The 17,785-nt window shown below is 45.9% G+C and overlaps 1 long non-coding RNA gene across 1 annotated transcript in view; it reads left to right on the top strand.

Moving 5' to 3' along the window:
- Nucleotides 1-638: 638 nt before the first annotated feature.
- Nucleotides 639-17,785, top strand: part of LOC137614726 (uncharacterized) — a 45,759-nt gene continuing 28,612 nt past the window's right edge. Inside the window, exon 1 of the long non-coding RNA XR_011039140.1 lies at nucleotides 639-775. This is a non-coding gene — a long non-coding RNA (uncharacterized lncRNA). The remainder of the gene's footprint in view (nucleotides 776-17,785) is intronic.

The raw sequence follows: 17,785 nt of genomic DNA, 5'->3' as shown, positions 1-17,785 counted from the left end.
TAGAAATCTATTCTGGTATAACATTTTTCCGAAGTTAAATTAGCTAGTTTAGCTTTTCGGTCCCGTTATATTAAAGATAAAGCCAGCTTAAGACAGAAATTAATATATACATACATACAGACATACATACATACATACATACATACATACATACATACACACACACACACACACACACACACACACACATATATATATATATATATATATATATATATATATATATATATATATATATATATATATATATATATATATATTTGCATCAGTATTATACTTACAGTAAGAAAAGATGTGTTAGAACCAAACACAATAAATAGATAACGGTGAGGTGAAAATTGTATTTTTTTGTGAATATGAGGAAGATTTAACCAATTTTTAGTTATTTTAGCAGGAATATCGAAAAGAAATTAGTTAATTGAGCAACAAAAACCTTTCCGAGAAGACAAAGAAAATAATAGGATTGTTTTTATTCATTGGAAGATATATAGAAAAGAAGAAAGAAGTTTTATACATGTTAAAAAAAGTAAAATGAAATATTAATTCAAATCGCCAGCTTACTAGGGTTGCCGTTGCAAAGGTCTGTGTCTCAACGGTTGAATATGAGCCTGTTCAACTTTTAAGTTCTTTAATCTTTAACCTGGTGTAGTTAGAAGTTATAAATAATAAAGTATGGAAGCTTTGCTAGATGTGGCGGTGCCTCTAGAAACAAATAGTGAAGAACATGGAAGTGATTTAGACGAAGAAGCAGCACTTAGAAGAACGCATAATAATGGTAAATGTGCTAGGGCCCAAAAATGGAGTGGCCCTCCTGCCACTTCAACTTCGAATCCTGCCTCCTCCTAATTTGCAGGATCTTCAACTAATGGTTATGACCCAAATAAATGACTCTGGCGATGAACCTTACGTCACCATTGTTGCTGCTACACCTCTTACCTCAGGTACTGTTGCAACTATTTTTCCCTGATGGAGCCTTTGGGCTTATAGTATCTTGCTTTTCCAACTAGAGTTATAGCCTATCTTGTAATAATGATAATAATATTATTATTGATAATAATAATAATAATAATAGACTGCCTGGATTTCAGCAGTGTCACCTTGAACTTTTTCTCAAATATATCGTACAGGGACTTGAAAATTATGGATTTTTCAATGAAATTGTCATACATACTAATATTTGCCTTCAATATATTTAGGCCTAGAGGTTGAGGACTATGGAGCGTGAAGTAGGAGATGGTGATTGGAGAAGTATTGAATTAAAACTCAAGATAGGGATGACCGGCGATATATATATATATATATATATATATATATATATATATATATATATATATATATATATATATATATTTATGTGTGTGTGTAGAGAGAGAGAGAGAGAGATAAAAACTCTTAGGTATGGATTATTTAGTACACTTTGTGGGCAAAATTGAATGACCAAAATGGATAGAAAAAGTAAATGGTTTAGCTATATAATTATTAAAACATAGTACTAATTAAAACTGTCCATTATCAGGCACAATTTGTACAAAAGTCATCTGTTTTTAATGCAAGCCATCATGGCGCTCGTAGGATTAAATTTTCAGCCATCTTCTTCATTAACGCATTCAGTTCCTATGAGAACTGCATTTACAGTTGATGTGTTCAGCTTATTTCCTTGGTTTTGAAAAAATTAACTTTACTGAGTATATTCTCGCATTCAGCATTGAAATGTAGTAGATTTAGTATTACTAAAGCAAAATCTGAGAGTTCTTTGAAATCTTTTTTTCAGCAAAGATATAGATAAATTAACAAGACTGCATAATCAGCATTCCAGTTTATACAATTTGGGTGTAATACCTATAAATGGACTTCTTGTATGTCTTGTAAAAACAATTGATTCTGTATGTGACCCATTTGTTATCTGCTTGATTATTTACATTTCTTTCAGTTCTGTTGTCAGTAAAAGATAAATCTTATGGTTGATAAATAGTTACTGGGATTTAGGGGTCATTGTCCTTTCAGAAAGTATATCCCTATTAAACCAGCTAAATGCAGGATAAAACTTGTTATGGCCAATGATGTTTCAAGCAAATATATGCCGAATGCCATTCCATACCTTGGGAAAAATGGTTCTCTACAGTGAAGTGGCCTACAACTTGACCACATGTTCACAAAAGAGTTAACTTGAAAGTACCATTGCACCAAGCAATACATCACCACTGACACCCGGTTTACTTCTGTCCCACTCATCCAAGACCTTATAGATATCTGTAGCATGGCACTGGTTGGCATTGTTTAGGGGAACACAAAAGAAATACCTGATGTTTTGAAAAGCAAATTAAATAAAGTACTAGGCAGCAGTGCTTTCCTTATATTCATAACATGATACTAGTGTCATACATGCTAAACACACTAATAACAAAGAATGGGTGCTACTTTGGCATGGGGTCTACTGCACTTTAGTGTGAGATCTACCTCCCTTTAGCGTGAGGTCTACCACACTTTAGTGCGAGATCTACCTCCCGTTAGCACTTTAGCGAGAGGTCTACCGCACTTTAGTGCGCAATCTACCTCCCGTTAGCACTTTAGCGTGAGGTCTACCGCACTTTAGTGTGAGATCTACCTCCTGTTAGCACTTTAGCGTGAGGTCTACCGCACTTCAGTGTGAGATATACCTCCCGTTAGTACTTTAGCGTGAAGTCAACCTCCCGTGAGCACTAACAATGACGGCTACCGCTGTTTAATCCCTCCCTCATCGACATCACACATTTCCATACATTTATTTTAATGATAAACAATTAATTTAAACATATCCTAGGAAAGACTGAAATAGATGAGGAAGAAAGGTAAAAATAAAAATGTTATCATAAATTTCCATACATTTTTCTAGCGATACCCACTTCATACTTCTTCTAAGAATGACACAAAGAGATCATTGGAATTTTTTCTCATCACCTTCGAGCAAAAGGTTAGGTTAGGTTAGGTTACGCAGACCTCAAGTTTCACGTGGGTAGGCTACATATGGCGGTATTCTTTTATATGAACTGGGAGAGCGGGAGCGACAGGTCACGCGGGAGACCTCAGGTTTCACGTGGGTAGGCTACATATGGCGGTAAACCTCACACTAAAGTAGCACTGAAGAATGTCCTTCTTTTATTGTGAATCCACTTACAGCCGATTGTTAGTGAAAATGGGAAGCTTGAAATCAACTTCTATTATGAAACAAAGTGAGAGGTTGATACCCTTGAAAAAATGTGTGCAATACAGCTGCAGCAGAAAGACAAATAAGAGTCCTACCCATCATTCATTGTTATAGCTTTGACTGGTAGCAGGGTAAAGTACAGTAATACAGTACTTCAGGATATGTAAGTTACGGTTCTGTATATGAAACTCACCATACGAAGAGACATACAAAGATACGAAACAAAATTTGCCCCGCTGCCGAAAAAAATATAAAAATTTGTGTGCTGCACAAACTATAAACTCGCCACCATAGTCCTGCTCTCCCATTGGTTATCTCACTATCCTGATGCTAGTTACCACCATAAGATCCTGCTCTCCTACTGACCAGCATCTTTCCCATCATGCATGTACATATCTGCGTTCCTGGACCATTTCGTTTCGGCAGCACTGTCATTCACATTGAATTCCCGTTGGTGATTTTGACTTCGTACTTATAGTTTCTGTGTTGCATTATTCAACCCGTAATTCTATAGCCATGGGTCCCAAGAACATCGCTGATGTTCAAGGATAGAAGAAGATGATGACGTTCTCTATGGAGACAAAGCTGGAGATAATCAAGAAATATGAGGCTGGCATGCAGTTGAGTGTGATCGCTAAGGAGTGTGGGTGAAATCTGTCGACAATAGGCACCATCCTTAAGCAAAAGGAAGCCATCAAAGCAACAACACCTGCTAAGGCCATGACTGTCCTTTCAAGTAAGCGGAGCAATGTCCATGATGAGATGGAGAGACTTCTTCTCCTCTGGATTAAGGACAAATAATTCACTGGAGACACAATCACTGAGATGATAATCCGCCACAAGGCCAGTGCTGTTTTTGGTAATCTTGTGCATGCTCAGGGCGAAGAAGACGCAGGAAAAGGGACATTGCAGCAGGAACACACAAAGTTCAAGGCTTCCCGCCGGTAGTTTGAGAAATTCAAGAGATGGATTGGTATTCATTCGTTGGTGCTGCATGAGGAGCCCGCCAGCTTGGACACGAAAGTGGCTGAAGCCTTTGTTAAGAAATTTGACGAGTTGAATTTTGAAGAAGGCTACAGTCCCCAGCATGTCTTCAACTGTGACAAAACTGTGCTTTATTGAAAAAAAATGTCTTGTCGGAGCTATCCCACGGCGGAAAAGAAAAAGTTGCTAGGGCATAAGGCTATGAAGGACAGTCTTACCCTTGCACTCTGTGCCAACGCCAGTGGGGATTGTAAGGTCAAGCACCTACTGGTGTATCATTCTGAGATTCCTTGAGCCTTCAAGTTCCACAAAGTACTAAAGGAGAAGCTTCCGGTGATGTGGAGGGCTAATACGGAAGCCTGGGTAACGAGATTGTTTTTCGTCGAGTGAGTAAATCTCTGTTTCGGTCCGACTGTGAAAAGTTACTTGGAAGAGAACCAACTCGTTCTAAAATGTCTGCTGGTGTTGGACAATGCTCCTGCTCATCCTCCTGGCCTTGAGGATGATATTCTTCTAGAATATTCATTTACTGTATTAAGGTTCTTTACCTTCCACCTAACTCCACCCATCTCCTCCATGTTTCAAAATGAAAATCACTGACAGCACAAAGCTCATCCTTCGTGAATTTGGAAGGAGCATTTCGATATTGTGATATACTGTACTTCAGACTCATCAATCAAGCTTGGTAGGAGGTTTCGAGGCGCACCTTGAACTCTACATGGAAGAAGCTGTAGTCTGATGCCGTCTCTTTACGAGACTTTGAGGGATTCGACTTAAGCCTGGCTGAAACCGAAGTTGATGATCCTGAACTTGTTCCACAACCTGAAGTTGAGGAAATAATTTCACTCCGGAGGTCCGTGGGGCTGGTCTTCGATGAGAACGACATTAATGAGCTTCTCGAGGAGTACCGAGAGGAGCTTACTACAGACAACCTGAAGGAGTTAGAAGCCATGCAACTAAGTATCATTCTGAAACTGTTCTTTGGCGACGAGGTGGAGGAGGACATAGATACGACAACGGCAGAAATTAAGAAGATGCGATCTTATTATCATAAGCTGGTCGATTTCATAGAAAAATAAAAAGAAAAAAGAAACACCCCGAAAAGGTTCACAAAGATTGTTTTCTTGCGCAGTTTAATGACAGTTGCCCGAGTCATTTCAGGAACGTTTTAAAAAGTAGACAGAAACAAGCTTCCTTGGATCGTTATTTTTTAAAGAGGCCATTCGTAGGCCAAAGTGAAGGTCAAAGTGATCCGAAAAAATGGAAAAGTGGAAGTGAAGAGGAAATTGATGAAATTTAGATAGTGCAAAACGTAAGGTAAAAAAAAATAGTAAAGGCAAAAAAAAATCTAATTTCAACTTTTTCTTAATGTTAAGTGTTAATGTTTTCTAGCATTCGTTAAATGTCGTACGTAAAGTCAAGTGTAGAGGTTTTTTGCCATTTGTTGATGTTTTCTGCCGTTTGCTCTCCTGCTCTGCCGCCACTTTTGCTTTCGGATATCGTCTCACTCGAAAGGTAAGGTTCCACATTTTCCTATCATTTTTGTATTATTATTTTCCATTTATTATTGTACTGTATTATGTTCTAATATCTATTTCATTTACAGGTAATAACAGTCAAGTTAGGCATATTGAATGATCAAATGTATTTAGCTCTTATTTTATTGTTGTTATAGCTTTATTTAATTAAATGTGGTGTTTGCATGGGGCTTGGAATGAATTAGGCAATTTACATGTAAAACTGCACCCATTATACGAAAAAATCATGTTACAAAAGCTACTCCAGAATGAATTAATTCTGTATCCTGAGGTATTACTATACCTTTATCTTGGCAGTGTATCCTTACCGGTTATACAGTACAGACCTGCAGTATAATATGGCATGCTGTTTGTATAAATAGCAACAAAATTTATAAATCATGGCACTTTGAGCCAGAATTTCCTGAAAGGTCCAAGGAAGTGAAACCTCTGATCAAGTAAGAAAACAACATTCTATATTTCAGAAAGTTAGTTGGCATATATCCAGTTTAAACGTGTCTATGATTTTTCTTTTGCTGGGTATATGCAACTATTACATCCTAAAATTAACCTTTGTTCCGGCTTAGATACAAAACCTTCGCTATTTACAGGGGTATACTTACGGCACAGTTGAAAGACGAGCCATGATAATTTTAGCGAGAGATAACTACCCCATCCGCTAGTTAGCGGGTGGGGCGTGGGCTAGACTGGCTACCCCGCTCACTCATACCTCGGCTGAGTAACCACTTTACTTTATGGCTCTGTAGAGGACGGACATGCTGTCTTTCTCTCCCGCAAAGACTTGCCTTGATTGTTTTTCTGTTTTATTATTTTTTGTTTTTCTTGTGTGTTTTCATTTATCTTACATATATATGAGTGTATATATGTATAAATAGAAATATACGTTGTTAGATACTTGTAACTTTAATTGCTGTTGACAACGTATCCGACTGCCTCCACCGTAAGCGAGTTGTCATTGCCGCCCTACCCTGCGACTGATGGTCGGCAGGTTCTCAACACTGTCGTGTGTTTGTTTCATTACTGAATTAAAGTGTATAACAGTTCAGCTCCCTTTCGAGGAATTATCTTACAAGGAAGGTGCCTTATTCCCCAAATAGTGTATTTTGTGCAACGGAGCATGAATTATATTTGATCACAACTTCATTTTTTCGCAGGTACCAGCGACTTAGAACACAAGGCCGAGTGCTACGGCCGCCCGGTTCGTTATCCTGCGCTCGATGTGGTAGCTCGTGAGCTGCCCTCGTTACGAGGTAGCATTCGCTGTCAACCTTCAACTTGATGTTCCTCCTTCGAGGGGAATTTCTACCTCTCTCTCTCTCTCTCTCTCTTGTGAGAGAGTGATATTTTTTTTTCTTTTTTTACACCTATGCTTTTTTCCCTTAGAGCTGGGAGAAAGCTTTACTTAGGCTATGTCCTCTTGCAGGAGGACTTCTCTCTCGTTCGCGAGAGATTTTTACGCCTACGCTTTTTTCCCGTGGTGCTGGGAGAAAGCTTGCCTTAGGCGATGTCCTCCTTCGGGAGGACTTCCCTCTCGTTGGTGAGAGAGATATTTTATGCCTAAGCTTAATTCCCATAGAGCTGGGAGAAAGCTTGTTTGTTCCGTAACCGAAATATAAACCACGCTATTTACATAGGGGGGTATTACTTTCGGCGTAGCTGAATGACGAGCCAATAGATTTTTAACGAGGGTTAAGTACCCTCTCGCTAGTTAGCGAGGGGGTAGGGGAGGGGTAGCTAGCTACCCCTCCCCCCCTCACACACCGGTGAACTGATTCACTTCACTTTTGGCTCGGGTGATGATCAGATGTGTCTGTCTCACCCTCGCATTTTTGACAGCCTTAATTTTTTTTGCTTTTTCTTACAGCTCGTGTGTTTGGAAGTTGGCCTCTCTCTATCATGCGGAAGTGCCCTGGACTACCCGACCGCCCTTGTGGGACGTTCATGTCGGCGGTCGAGACGGACCCTCACCTTGTGTCCGTACTGCAGAGGTCAACGGTGTGATAGGGATAAAACTTGTAGTGAGTGTAAGGAGTGGTCTACCTCCCAGTGGGAGAGGTTTTCCCGGCGACGTAAGAAGAAGTCTAGGCGTGACCTTTCTCCTTCAAGGGCTTCCTTGAAGAAGGAAGGTTCCAAAGACTCTTCTTCCGTTGCCCGAACCTTCTCCGAAGCTCCCACTCGATCGGTCTCTCGTGAGAGGCCGTCGAGTGGTAGCGTAGGCCATTCTTTTGTTGACCAACCTCGGGGTTCAGGAGAGGGAGTTGTCTCCCTTAGCGAGGCAGCTCCTCCTCCTCCAGGGGAGGATATTGATATTGATAACTCTGTTGCATGAGCAGACCGTTGCAGCTGCATCGCGAGACCTCTCAGCAGATCGTTCGCGATCTCCTACGCCTGCCAGACCTGCTAGTCTTCCTTCTCCGTTCCTGGACGCAGATGCGTAGTGGGCGCCAACGCACCCTGTTATCCAACGAGCACCAGTCCCTTCAGGGCAAAAGGGCTTATCTCACAATGTGAGTAAGTCCCTTAAGTGCCAGGTTTTACCTGCGCGCCCACGATCTCCTGTGCACTCGTGCGCAGTAGCGCGCAAGTGCTCTCCTGCTGTAGCTGTGGACCAGACCTCTTCGGACTCAATGTGCCAGCGATCTCCTTTAGCTGAGTCATCTCGCCGTAGATCTCCTGCTCGCCAGCGCTCACCTGCGCGTCAGCGCTCTCCTACTCTTCAGGGATCTCCTGCTTGCCAGCGCACATATGCGCGCCCTGTTCCTGCTGCGCGCCTTGCGTGCCCACGTATTCCTGAGCGCCCACGATCGCTTACTCGCCAGCGCACATCTGCGCGACCTGTTCCTGATGCGCGCCATGCACGCCAACGTTCGCCCGCGCGCCCACGATCTCCGGATCTGGGCGCAGGCAAGGAGATTATTCCTTCGCCTCCTCGCCGACGATCTCCTGGAAGGAACCCCACCTCGAGTAGGAGAATCGTCCTATGTGGGGGCAGAGAGGAGCCCTCAGTCTTCTTTACTGGAGTCCTGTATCCCTCCTAGGAGAGAGCCCAAGGAGGGAGCCCAAGGACTCGAAGACCGTCCCAAAGTCTTCATCCTGGATTCGACCAGAGCCAGCAAGACCCCAGGAGAACGTCCATGTGTCCCCCCAAGTAGAGCAGCTGGGGACAGGAGACTTTGCTGCCAGTCCACAAGGAGGAGAGCTGCATGAGTCGGAGCATGCCTTCTGGCAGGTCCTGAATCTGATGAGGCAACTCAACAGGTTCAAGGATCCGGAGACCGCCCCTCGCGAAGGCAAGGATACGGTCCTGGACCTAGTCTACGGCACTCAAAATGTTCCGAAGGCCAGTGCGGCTCTGCCCTGGTCCTAGGGGGTGAAGAGTGCCAGAGACAGGGTTGAGGGCCATCTCTCCGAACTCGCTTCCTCCAGCCGTTCCTCTGCCGGTAACAAACTCCTCCCACCTCCTCGTGTACAACAGAGGAGGTACTTTGAGATCATGGGGGAGTCTTGTTTAGCTCTTCCTCCCCACCACTCTGTGAAGAGCTTACCAGGGGAATTTCTCTTGAGAAACTCTCCGCCCCGTAGGTGACATTCTCGGCTACAGAGATCTTGAACCAGGAGAAAGTCGCAAAGTGTGCCATGCAGGCCACTTCGTGGCTGGATGTCTAGCTGGGGTCTTTGGGAATCCTGTTGCGATCCGAGGACTTGTCCAAGGAGAGCACCAGGAAGGCCATGGAGACTTTCCTCCTCTCGGGCACACGCACCATCGAGTTTCTGGCTCACCAAGTTCCGAACTTGTGGGCAAACTCGATCTTGAAGCGTCGTGATGCGGTGACCGAGAGGTTCCACTCGAAGGTCCCAGCCGTGGATGTCTGCAAGCTCAGACACTCTTCCATCCTTGGAAAGAGCCTTTTTGAGCCCAAGGATGTGGAACGGACAGCTGAGAGGCGGAGGAAATCAAATTACGATTCTCTCCTCCAAAAGGCTCTTACATCCAGAACCTACAAGCCTCCAGCACCTCAACAGCAACAGCCTCGTCAGTCTAGGACATCAAAACCGGCTCCGGCAGCAAAGGCAAAGGTGTCCAAACAGCAGCCCTTTCCGGTCAAAGACAGGAAGGGCGGAAATTCCTTCAGGGGAGGCAGGAATCCTAGAGGGAGCGGCCGAGGCCGCAAACGCTAGGATTGGCAATCCCCCTGCATGTCCACCAGGGGGGGATGCCTGCAAAGTTGCGCGTTCAGGTGGCAGCAACTCTGGGCCAATTCCTGGACGATCTCCGTGATCAGCCAAGGATATCGCGTCCCGTTCATAACATCTCTACCTCCCCTGACAGCAAATCCAGTGTTGTTGAGCTCCTATGCCATGGGATCGGCAAAGGGGCTAGCCCTTCGGGCAGAAGTTGAGACCATGTTCAAGAAGGATGCTCTCCAAGAGGTCGTCGACGGCTCCCCAGGCTTCTTCAGTCGACTCTTTCTTGTAAAGAAGGCGTCTGGATGCTGGAGACCCGTCATCGACCTCTCAGACCTGAACAAGTTTGTCAAACAAACTTCGTTCAGCATGGAGACAGCAGAGACGGTCAGACTTGCAGTGAGAACGCAAGACTTCATGTGCACACTGGATCTGAAGGACGCGTACTTCCAGATCCCAATCCATCCGTCTTCCCGGAAGTACTTGAGATTCAGCCTATACAACAAGATCTACCAGTTCAAGGTGCTGTGTTTCGGTCTCTCCACAGCACCACAGGTGTTCACCAGAGTGTTCACCCTGATATCTTCGTGGGCACACAGGATCATCATCCGTCTCCTTCGCTATCTGGACGACTGGCTGATCCTGGCAGACTCGGAGTCAACCCTTCTTCGACACCGAGACAAGCTTCTGGGACTTTGCCAAGATCTAGGGATCATGGTAAATCTCGAGACTTCTTCTCTGCTTCCATATCAACGACTGGTATATCTAGGCATGATATTGGACACCAATCTCCACAAAGCCTTTCCATCAGACGACAGGATAGCAAGGCTGAGGAAGGTCGCAGAGCCTTTCCTCAGACGAGAAGAGCTTCCAGCCCAATCTTGGTTACGTCTCTTAGGTCACCCGTCTTCCTTGGCCCGTCTAGTTCCAAATGGCCGCCTCAGGATGAGATCCCTGCAATGGCAGCTCAAGGCCCGGTGGAATCAAGGCAACGATTCCCCGGACACTCTGGTCCCTATGGGGCCTGCGGAACGGACGGACCTGCAGTGGTGGTTGACCGACGGAAACCCTCGAAAGGGAGTGGATCTTCTCGTCCTCCCCCCGGATTTGATGCTGTTCTCGGACGCGTCGAAAGGAGGGTGGGGGGCCCCACGTTCTGAACCACAGGATCTCAGGCCTATGGTCAGAATCAGAAAAGTACCTCCACATCAATCTGCTAGAAATGAAGGCCGTATATCTGGCCCTTCAACAGTTCCAACAGACCCTGGCGGGTCACTCTGTGGTGGTGATGAGTGACAACACCATAGTAGTGGCTTATATCAACAAGCAGGGAGGTACCTTTTCACAACAGCTATCCCATCTTGCAGTAAGATACTGAGATGGACCGAAGTCCACCCGATACCACTATCAGCTCGCTTCATTCCGGGCAAAAGGAATGTGCTCGCCGACAGTCTGAGCAGAGCTTCGCAGATAGTGAGTACCGAGTGGGGTTCCCCGACAGTGGACCTGTTCTCGACAGCCTTGAACTTCAAGCTGCCGCTGTACTGCTCCCCAGTCCTGGACCCCAAGGCACTCTGGCAAGATGCCTTCCAACAACGGTGGGACAACATCGACGTCTACGCCTTCCCACCGTTCTGTCTGATGAGAAGGGTGCTCAACAAGACCAGACTATTGGTCAACCTGTCAATGACCTTGATAGCTCCTTATGGCATCATGCAGAGTGGTTCCCGGACCTTCTGCAGCTCCTGATGGAACTCCCGAGAGAACTCCCCCCACGACATGAGCTACTCAAGCAACCACACTGCAACAACTTCCACTTCATGCCTGGAGACTATCCAACATCTCCCCACAGAGAGAGGTTTTCGCAACAAGTTGCGGAGAGGATGTCTCGACACCTGCGAAAGTCATCTGCAGGGGTCTACCAGGCGAAGTGGAGAGTCTTCTGTGGTTGGTGTCGTGGGAGGGGTATCTCTCCCCTCGATGCCACTATTCCAGCAATAGCGGAGTTTCTTGTATATTTGCGCCTTAAGCCTGGCCTTCAGGCTGAAAGGAATAGACATTTCTTCCTCGCTGGAACTTTCTTTGCTCATACGAAGCTACGAACTTACCTGCCCTCAGTCGGAAGTGAGACCTCCTCCATGGAACATGGTTCGGGTTCTCAGGGCTATTAAGAGACCTCCCTTCGAACCATTACGCCAGGTTTCTGATCGTCACCTGACTTGGAAGACGGTGTTCCCGCTCGCTCTGGCTTCAGCCAAGCGGGTCAGTGAACTTCATGGTCTCTCGTACAACATCGCCCATTCAAGGGGATGGGGGGAGGTAACGTTCAGGTTTGTCCCTGGGGTAGTTGCTAAGACTCAAAATTCTGGAGTTCCGGACCCACGGTTCAACTCCTTCAGGATTTCGAGTCTTCGTTCTGTAACAGATGACCCAGACCATCTCCTACTATGTCCAGTAAGGAGTCTGAGGCGTTATCTTAAAAGAACTGCTGCAGTTCGTCCTCGCGTGCAACCCCTGTTTGTGAGCACAGGAAGGACGAAGAGGAGGGTCACCAAGAATACCATCTCAGCTTGGATTTGAAGGGTCATCCATCATGCCCTGAATCCAGACCCTCCTCCGTCACGTTGCCCTAGAGCACACGATGTCAGAGGCATCGCAACGTCCCTGGCATTCAAGAGAAACTTCTCTGTGACGCAGGTGCTACAAGCTGGGGTCTGGAAGCGTCAAACGACCTTCACAGCCCACTACCTGCAGGACGTGACCCACAGGAGCCTCGATACTTTCTCTATCGGCCCTGTGGTGGCTGCACAACAGCTGGTCTAACCTCAGGCTCCTTAATGGACAGGTAGCAGAAGAGTGAGGGCATTGTTACCCGGTTTTAGACTGCATGAATGAAAAAGTATATCTGGCCCTTACTCTTTTCTTCATCCTCCCCTCTCTTGGGGAAAGCAGCATCCTAGGTTCTATGCATAGCTGACCTCAAACCACTGCAGGTAAACCATGCTTCCTTGTCTTCCTAGTATTAATATAATACTGTCGCGTCCCCCATACCCAGACGAGGTGGTATTGGGAACGTCCTAGCCTAGAATTCCATCTAAAGAACTTCAGGTCAACTTCCTAGGATGAGTCACACTTCATTCCTTCACACACAAGCTTATGTAGGCGAGGTGCAGGGACTCCTTTTCTCGAGTGCTACTCACTCGGATTCTGAGTCCCCGGGCAAAAGCCAAAGCCAGTAAGGCTGGGACTTTCCACCCTACCTAAGGGTTAAGTCACCCTATGTAAATAGCGTTGTTTGTATTTCGGTTACGAAACAAATGAAAAATTCGGAGATAATTTGTATTTTTCCTAACCATACAAAACTTAGCTATTTCCAAATATTTGCCCGCCAGCCCTGTCTCCGTGAAGTCCTACCTCTAAGCGAAGTGAATCAGTTCACCGGTGTGTGAGGGGGGAGGGGTAGCTAGCTACCCCTCCCCTACCCCCTCACTAACTAGCCAGAGGGTAGTTAACCCTCGTTAAAAATTTAATGGCTCGTCATTCGGCTACGCCGACAGTAATACCCCCTATGTAAATAGCTAAGTTTTGTATGGTTAGGAAAAATACAAGTTATCTCCGAATTTGTCATCTTAGGCGATCTCCTTCGGGAGAACTTCCCTCTCGTTCGCGAGAAACAACTTATAGGAGTTTGCTGATCCACCAGGGGTGGTGGCAGAGCTTTCTCTGAAGCAGGTTATCCCTTCGGGGGAACGAGTCTCTTGTTCTCGAGAGAAGACCGCCTCTGGGCATCGGCGGTCCCCCGTTACGCTTATGGTTCTCCTTCAGGGGCGGAGCGAGAGCCTTATCTTAAGCGACATTCTCTTTCGGGAGAACAAACCTCTTATGCGAAGGTGTTATCTTTGAACCTGCTGGTTCTCCTTGATCCTTCGGGGTCTCGTTACGATCACCTTTTGGGCTCTTGTCATGTTGATCCTGCGGGTTCTCATGACAGGAGGAGTCCTTTGGGGCGAAGGTTTCAGTTACGCTGAACCTTCGGGATCTCGTAACGATGTTAACATTGAGCCTTCGGGAACTTGTGCCATCAATCACGCTGACCTTTCGGGGTCTCGTAATATTAGTTATGCAGAACCCTTGGTCTCTCGTAACTTTTGTCACCCTGACACTTCAGTGTTTTGTGACAGGGAAACTTCGGTTTCTCGTTGCGCTGACCCTTCGGGCCTTCGGGGTCTCGTAATATTAGTTACGCTGAACCCTTGGGCTCTCGTAACTTTAGTCAGTCTGACACTTCGGTGTATTGTGACAGGGAAACTTCGGTTTCTCGTTACGCTGACCCTTCGGCCTTCGGGGTCTCGTAACATTAGATACGCTGAACCCTTGGGCTCTCGTAACTTTAGTCACTCTGACACTTGGTGTTTTGTGACAGGGAAACTTCGGTTTCTCGTTACGCTGACCCTTTGGGGTCTCATAACACTTAGTTATGTTGAACCCTTGGGCTCTCGTAACTTTAGTCACTGACACTTCAGTGTTGTGTGACAGGGAAACTTCGGTTTCTCGTTACGCTGACCCTTCGGGGTCTCAAAACATTAGTTACGCAGAACCCTTGGGCTCTCGTAACTTTAGTCACTCCGATACTTCAGTGTTTAGTGACAGGGAAACTTCGGTTTCTCGTTGCGCTGACCCTTCGGGGTCTCGCAACACAGGCTACGTTAGGCCTATGGTCTCTCGTGCCCTTAATCACGCTGATCCTTCGGGGTCTCGTGACAGAGAAACTTCTCGTTCGCACTGATCCTTCGGGGTCTCACAACGCAGTTCACACTGAACCTTTGGGTTCTCGTGATTATAGCCATTCTTATAGGACAGAGTTTTCGGACTCTCGTTGTGTTGACCGTTCGCGCTCACACAACACAGGCTATCGTGAACCTTCGGGTGAACGTAGTAGTGAGTACTCTCGCCACAATGAGAGCTCTCGCGCGCAAATTGGAGCGCACGATCGGTTTGGCGTGCACGACCAAATTGGCGCGCATGGCCGATGTGGCGCGCATGACCGGATTGGCGTGCACGACCATATTGGCACGCATGAACAACTAGGCACACGCAATCAGTTGAAGTTCGCAAACCACTCTTATGACAGAGTTTTTGAACTCTCGTTGCGCGAAGTGTTCACGAGTGCATAAGAGTTTTACCCTCATGACAGAGTTTTCGAACTCTCGTCCCGTAAGTTGATCGTGCGCGCCCATCGTCATCAAGAGTATTACTCTTATGACAGAGGGATGCCTGCTGCCCAGGGGTTTACGATCTCTACAGGTAACTATGACACAGTTCCTTTGGGTCGTGGTCACGTAAAACGATTCCTGAAAATTCCATCAGGAATCAGTGACAGAGTTCCTGCGGGTTCTCGACACAACATCCCTTAAGGTCGTGAGAAAGGAATTCACAAATAGATTCTGAACCCCTAGGTTCTCATCCAAAGCTTTTTCTGAAAACTATATGGTCGACCTCCCCCCCCATGGGATGGGTCTTCCAAAGGTGTGACTTGATACGTCACTCTATACTCCCAGCTGATTACTATATCAGCTAGTCTGGTTTCGCCAGCACTGATCCTTTCGTTTTCGAACGAACCACCGTTATTCCAGTTCATTTCCGCTGGCATTTTTTGCCTGATGTAGACGATATTTTCTCACTAGCAAGAAAGCGTTCGATGGCAACCCCTTCTGGTAAGCGATCGATGGCAATTATGTCTGGCCTTCTTAAAGCAAACCCCCACATACGAGACTTCACCCTTTTCGGGAGTCTCGTTCCTGAGAGTTTTTACAGAACTTCAATTGGTGTTGTTAAAACTTCATGAAGGCCGTAGGCCGTCCCGGAGCATGCGCTCTAGCCAAGACAAAACCGCGAGGTTTTGTTTTAAAGTCGGTCCTACCATTTGATGGAGGCAGCCTCCCCCGTCATTGTACCGTGAGTATAACGACTTGCCTTTTACACGATAGGCTTCCGAGACATTTTATTCTATCCTTACAGGGTTATTGTTTCGAACAATTAGTCCCAAAGGAACTTGTTAGCTGACGTTAAAAGAACGATAACAACAACGTGGGCAACATTTCATTACGTTTACGAACGTTTCAATCCCCACCCACAGGTAACCAGACATCCGTTTCTGTGTAATGAACACTGGCTAGCCCCTCAAATAAAGAGGAGAGGTAAACCAAAGGGGAAATGATCGCCTCTATAACTGTATATTTTGTTTGCGAACATGTTCACTCTCATTCAAGAAAATTTTACAGTTAGTCAACGATCAAAATCCTTTCGGCAATAATGTTGAGATTTGTACATACATTATTCCCGCAACCGGATTCGTTGCAAACGTTTCCTGGAGGCAGAGAATACGCTGCCCTAGCGCAAATGGACAAGTATATATATGCGTGAAGTTGATCTTTCTGCCAATAAGAGCTATATGCATCTTGCAATTAGAACTCCGTTCTATTAAGTTGTATATTTATATCCCTGACTGAAACGAGGTTATTCAGTACATTACTTGGCTACTTTCCTGTAATCAGACATACGGCATTTACGTTCTGCCTCCTTATATAGTAGGCCTTTTTTCCTTTCCCCCAATCGGCAGTCTTAGTCTTCTACAAAGGCTTTGGCTGGAAACTTCTCATAAGCATATTTGTTCCCTAGTAGGGAACATTTAATATAAATGCTAGGTTACCGATCGGAGACGGAGAAGTACGAACGTTTTTTTGTCCTAAGAAGAAGAAGCCTTCGTTACGAACGTTTTCAACGTTCTCCAACCGAGTTCCGGACACGACTTTTATGTCGAACTACGCATGTATGCTTGTCATGCTCACAGTTCGGGGTTACTACTCCGTAGTAGACTTATGTTCTTTACCTACCCAGCAATAGATTGAAGATACGTCTCAATCCCCTCTTGGGTTTGGTTGGATGCATTTGGTGATTACCATACAGTCTCTTGTCTGGAAAACGATCTCTATGGAGATTCGCTATTTTAACATAAGCTGTATTGATTAACTGGTTTTCCGTTTGGTATCAGTCTTATTCGGCCAACCACACTGGTTTAGTGGCAGTTGGAGGGAGAACAGGCTGTTACTCTACGTTGCAAGAACGTGCAATCAGTTACACGTCTCAACATCATCTCGAGACGTGTTTATTGCTAAGCACTCCCCCCCCTTACCGCTAGACAATCCGCGGATGATGGATGGCAGACGAGAGCTTCTGCAAAGAGGCCTGTCTTCTCGTCTTCCCTCTGGATCTGATGCTCTCTTTAATGCATCAGAAGAGAGGGGGGGGTGGCATATGCCGCACCATTCTAACCTCGTCCGTTGGCCCGATTCAGAAAGGTACCAGCATTCACCTCTCTTAGAGAACGATCTAGCAGTACAAAGCCTCAGATGGACAGAGGACAATTAGTTGCCCCCATCTGCTCGTGTCATTCCTGGTACAGGAATATGCTTGCAAAACCACCCAGATAGTGGTCTCCTAGTGTCTTGGAATCATCTTGTATCCAACAAAGTCTTAACTTTGTGAGGTCCCCGACTGTGGTTATGCTCGCAGCAGCCCTGATCTTCAGGCTCCCATTCGACCATTCCCCAGTCCCGGAGCTCCAAGCCCTCAAACAAGAAGTATTCCAAGATCGGTGGGGCAGCCTAGAGGTGTGCCTAGTCCCCCCCCCCCATTCGGTCTGGTGAAACAGTCCTCAGACAAGTCAGGATAAGTAGATCTTATCAATGACTCCAATAGCTTCGCTATGGCATCCCGCAGAATGGTTCCCAGAACTCTGCAGCCCCTGACAGAGCTCCAATAGCTTCGTTATGGCAACCCGCAGAATGGTTCTCGGACCTTCTACAGCTCCTGAAGGAGTTCCGAGGGATCTTCC

Source organism: Palaemon carinicauda, chromosome 21, assembly GCF_036898095.1.
Source record: "Palaemon carinicauda isolate YSFRI2023 chromosome 21, ASM3689809v2, whole genome shotgun sequence".
NCBI classification, from domain to species: domain Eukaryota; kingdom Metazoa; phylum Arthropoda; class Malacostraca; order Decapoda; family Palaemonidae; genus Palaemon; species Palaemon carinicauda.
The sequence above is the reverse complement of the archived record's forward strand: the minus strand, read 5'-3'. Positions and strand labels throughout refer to the sequence as shown.